This window comes from Octopus bimaculoides, chromosome 2 (assembly GCF_001194135.2).
Source record: "Octopus bimaculoides isolate UCB-OBI-ISO-001 chromosome 2, ASM119413v2, whole genome shotgun sequence".
NCBI classification, from domain to species: domain Eukaryota; kingdom Metazoa; phylum Mollusca; class Cephalopoda; order Octopoda; family Octopodidae; genus Octopus; species Octopus bimaculoides.
The window spans coordinates 15,666,302-15,671,437 of NC_068982.1; the positions used below are offsets into that span (position 1 = coordinate 15,666,302).

General features: G+C 36.8%; 1 protein-coding gene across 4 annotated transcripts in view; it reads left to right on the plus strand.

Annotated features, from left to right (window-relative positions):
- The window catches only part of LOC106881988 (uncharacterized), a 450,650-nt gene that overhangs the window by 264,079 nt on the left and 181,435 nt on the right, over positions 1 to 5,136 (plus strand). For all 4 annotated transcript variants that reach the window (XM_052975660.1, XM_052975672.1, XM_052975679.1 and 1 more), the window contains one exon: positions 2,593 to 2,645. The gene's annotated coding sequence lies outside the window, so the exon portion shown is untranslated. The remainder of the gene's footprint in view (positions 1 to 2,592; positions 2,646 to 5,136) is intronic.

The following is a 5,136-nucleotide window of genomic DNA, read 5'->3' on the forward strand; positions in this document are numbered from 1 at the left end:
ATGATCATCAATGTTCCATCTGTGATCATCTCATCTATTTTTGTTCCCAAGTGCCGCCTGACTGGCTCCCGTGCCGGTGGCATGTAAAAAGCACCATTTAAGTATCGTCAATGCCAGTGCTACCTAATTGGCTCCCATGATGGTGGCATGTAAAAAGCACCATTTGAGCGTAGTCGATGCCAGTGCTGCCTGACTGGCCCCCATGCCGGTGGCACGTAAAAAGCACCCACTACACTCTTGGAGTGGTTGGCATTAGGAAGGGCATCCAGCTGTAGAAACCTTGCCAGAGCAGACTGGAGCCTGGTGCAGCCTCCTGGCTTGCCAGTCCTCAGTCAAACCGTCCAACCCATGCCAGCACGGAAAGTGGACATTAAAGAATGATGATTTTTTTCACCCTCTTTCTGTTTATCAGACCTAGTGTATCTGGGACTGCAAGTATTAGATGTGCATTTATCATATATTTTGTTTTTAGTTAGCCTGTGCTGGTGCCACATAAAAAAGCACCCATGTCAGGCCATGTATAAAGCACATCCATGCTGGTGTCGCATAAAAAGCACCCAGTACACTCTGTAAAGTGTTTGGCACTAGGAAGTGCATCCAGCTGTAGAAGCCTTGCCAAGACATACAAATGGAGTCTGGTGCAGGCCTTCTGCTTGCCAATCCTTGTCAAACCGTTCGACTCATGCTGTGATAGATGATGGTGATTAGGGTGATTGAAGGAGATTTAGCTCTAATTAAAAGGTCAGCTGCCTGCATAGATCTTGTCGATTCATAGACATTTGTAACGTGTGTGTGTGTGTGTGTGTGAGCGGGTGAGTCTTTGTGTCTGCGTTTGTCTCCCACAACTGCTTGATAACTGGTGTTGGTGGGTTTACATCCCTGTTAACTTAATGGTTTGGCAAAAGAGACTGATAGAATAAGTATCAAGCTTAAAAATAAAACAAAAAAATTACTAGGGTCAATTCGTTTGACAAAAAAAAAATTCTTCAAGGTGGGGCCCCAGCATGGCCATAGACTGAAACGAGTAAAAGATAAGTGATAAAAGATGTGTGTGCGAGTCTGTTCATATGTATGTATGTATGTTTGCATGTATGCATGTATGTATGTATGTATGTATGTATGCATGTATGTATGTAAGTAATTATTTAGTTTTATTTCAAGATTTCTTGCTAATAGAGAAAGAGCTGGTTTCTAACCTAGATCCAAGGCTCCTTCTTTGGAATTTCAACATCAACAAAAGGGTATTTTTGTTTGTGTGTATATATGTATGTATGTATGTTTTCTCATGCATATAGTTGCATATCTAGACATGCACATATATACTTAAACAATAAACTTCTAGAAAGTTTTACAGATTTCTATAGTTCCAGTGATGGATTGGATCTGTAGTCTTCGAATTAGCTTTTTCCTTTCTGATTTTGATAAGCCTAATTTCTCAGGATTGGTATTTAGGCGGTGTGTTACATATCTCTGGGCCCCAATAATCACAGTTATAAACCTGAACTTGTACTCTAGATAGAGTAACCGCAGATTTCTCAATAGTTCAGCATAGGTGTTCTCTTTTTCACTGATCTTCAGTTTTATGTTAACTTCTGCTGGGCAGCTAATTTCCACAACTGTACACAGTTTCTCTTCTCAATCCCAAGTCATTATATCAGGTCTGTTGTGCTTAAATTTTATTGAGGTCTTCACTGGGACATTCCATCAGTATGTATGTACGTATATCTTTTACATGTTTCAGTCATTTGACTGCGGCCATGCTGGTGCACCAACTTTAGCCAAAGAAATTGACCCCAGAACTTATTCTTTGTAAGCCTAGTACTTATTCTATCAGGGTCTTTTGCCGAACCACTAGGTTACGGGGATGTAAACACACCAGCATCAGTTATCAAGTGATGGTGGGAGAGACAAGCACAGACACACAGACATATACATATATATATGACGAGCTTCTTTTAGTTTCCATCTACCATCTTCACTCACAAGGCTTTGGGTGGCTTCAGGCTAAAGCAGAAGACACTTGCCCAAGGTGCCACGCAGTGGGACTGAACCCGGAACCATGTTGCTGGGAAGCAAGTCTATGTACGTATGCAAGCGTGTGTGTGTGTGTGTGCACATGTGCATGCATGTGTGTGTACGTGTGTGTGCATGTACATGCTTGAGTGTTGGTTTGTTGGATTTATTTGCAAACCAGTAAAATCGTGAATACCTGCATGTAAAAGATGACGATGTAAATGTTTGTAACAAGAGAGGTATCTGGCTGTGAAATACTGCCTCCATAAGTCTTGTTCAGTGCATGCCAGCATGGAAAAATGAGACATAAAAATAATGATGATGATGATGACGATGATGATGATGATGACAATGATGTTGATGACGATTGCCGCTATCATCGATGATGCCAGCGGTGGCAGCGATAATGACGACGACAGTGAAAACATTGCAAACAAAAAAAAGGCATCAGTAAGACTTGAAGAAATCAGATTTTATAGAATTTTCTGCAATAAGCCATTGTTTACCATTTTCTCTTCATAAGAAACCTTTAATGATTATGATAACGAGCCAATATTTTCTTTTTCTTTTTCCTTCCAGATATGACAGCATGGAACCTATACAGTATTAGAAATGGAATATAAATCATTCAAGTAAGTATTTATATATTTCAAATATATTTGTTGTATATTTTTATTCTTTTATTCGTCTATTCTTTTATTCTTTTATTCGTCTATTCTTTTATTCCTCTATTCTTTTATTTGTTTCAATCATTAGACTGCTGCCATGCAGTGGGGGGGCACCACCTTGAAGAATTTTAGTTAAACAAGTCGATCCCAAAATGCCTGGTACTCATTCTATCGGCCTCTTTTGGCAAACTGCTATGTTACAGAGATATAAACACACCAACACTGGTTGTCAAGCAGCAGTGGGGGAACAAGCACCCACACACACATACACACAAGCTGTATACAAATATATATGTGTGTGTGTGTATGTGTATATATTCTTTTATTCTTTTATTTGTTTCAGTCATTTGACTGTGGCCATGCTGGAGCACAACATTTAGTCAAACAATTTGACCCTAGTACTTATCCTTTTGAAGCCTGGTACTTAATCTATTGGTTCCTTTTGACAAACTGCTAAGTTACAGGGGCGTAAACACACCAACATTGGTTGTCAAGTGATGGTGATGAGACAAACATAGACACACAAACACACCGCACACACACACGCACACACACACACACATATGCGTCGGGCTTCTTTCAGTTTCCATCTACCAAATCCACTCATAAGACTTTGGTCAGCTTGAGGCTATAGTAGAAGACACTTGCCTAAGGTGTTATGCAATGGGAGTGAACCCAGAACCATGTGGTTGGTAATCAAGCTTCCTACCACACAGCCATGCTGCATCTATATATATATATATTTTAAATACAACAAAGAATTAAGTAAAATTACTTAGTTATCATTAAGCTAGTGTTAGGAACATAAATTGTGACTAAGGTTTGGTGGAAGATTTTAATTCAGAACTTTTGAAAACAAGACATTTGTACTACAGAGCCAGAGGTGGTTTCAGCCCGGTTGGTATCAAAAGGGTTAAATTCATCATGTGTTAACCCTTTTGTTACTATATTTCTGTTGAGGTGCTCTGTGTTTCTTTTAATTAATTTTAAATATAACAAAGAATTTAGTAAAATAACTTAGTTATCATTCAGCTAGTGTTAGGAACATAAATTGTGACTAAGGTTTGGTGGAAGATTTTAATTCAAAACTTTTGAAAACAAGACATTTGTATGACAGAGCCAGTGGTGGTTTCAGACAGGTTGGTATCAAAAGGGTGAAATTAATCATTTGTTAACCCTTTTGTTACTATATTTCTGGTGAGGCACTCTATGTTTCTTTCAATTAATTTTAAATATAACAAGGAATTTAGTAAAATAAATTAGTTATCATTAAGTTAGTGTTAGGAACATAAATTGTGACTAAGGTTTGGTGGAAGATTTTAATTCAAAACTTAAGAAAACATTTGTACTACAGAGCCAGAGGCGGTTTCAGTCAGGTTGGTATCAAAAGGGTTAAGATATTTCTTTGCTGTGGAGAATAGGAAAGATATAATGATTCAGACAGAGCCTTTCATGAAATATAGAAAACTATTTCGTTGAGTATTATGAAACAAATGCAAAAAATAAACAGAAGTACCCCAACTCATGTTAAATGATTTAGAAAGTATAAACTTGCATCCCAGAGCTAAATAACTTTCATAACAGATACATCATACAAAACCAGAGCTGTTGAAGTTGAGGTTAATAATGACAAAAGAGAAAAAAAATATAATCTCTCCTCTTTATTATTCTTCTTTTACTTATTTCTAATGCAAAAAGAAAAAAAAGAATATATATATACATATATATATATATATATATATCCCCCCCCACACTAAAAACCTGCTTTTCCATGCCTCATTCTCTTTTTAAGTATCTTGTACTTTCCTTGGGTGGTTTGCAAGTGGTGGGTAGATTGCCATATGATTAAACTGTAGTAGTAAACAAAAAAGGAAAAAAAAAGAAAAGAAAAAACATACACACACACACAAATGTATACACATATACCCACATGTATGAATACATAAAAATCTTACAAAAGCATATTTTGGTTCTATGATATTTTTCTGGTTCAAGCTTCTGAGACTTGTTCAACTATTCATCTGTCATAATCAGGACGGCTTTTTGGTACATTTTACTGAGGAAAGTCAAGAATACGGTCTATTTTTTTTCCTTTCTTTTATTTTATTTATATATATTTTTTGGTTTGTTTTCTTTTCAGAGGTGGTAATTAATAACAGAAGTTATATTATGTGTACTTCAAATTCTGCTTATTCTATAGTAATTTTTTCATTTCTGTAATGTGTGTGTGTGTGTGTGTGTGTGTGTGTGTGTGTATGTATGCATGTGTGTATGCATGTAGGTATGTATGTATGTGTGTGTGTATGTCTGTGTAGGTATGTGTATGTATGCATGTATGTATGTACATATGTGTGTATATACATATTTGTATATGCACACACACACATACATACTACATACATATGTATGTATGCATGTAGGTATGTATGTGTGTGTGTATGTCTGTGTAGGTATG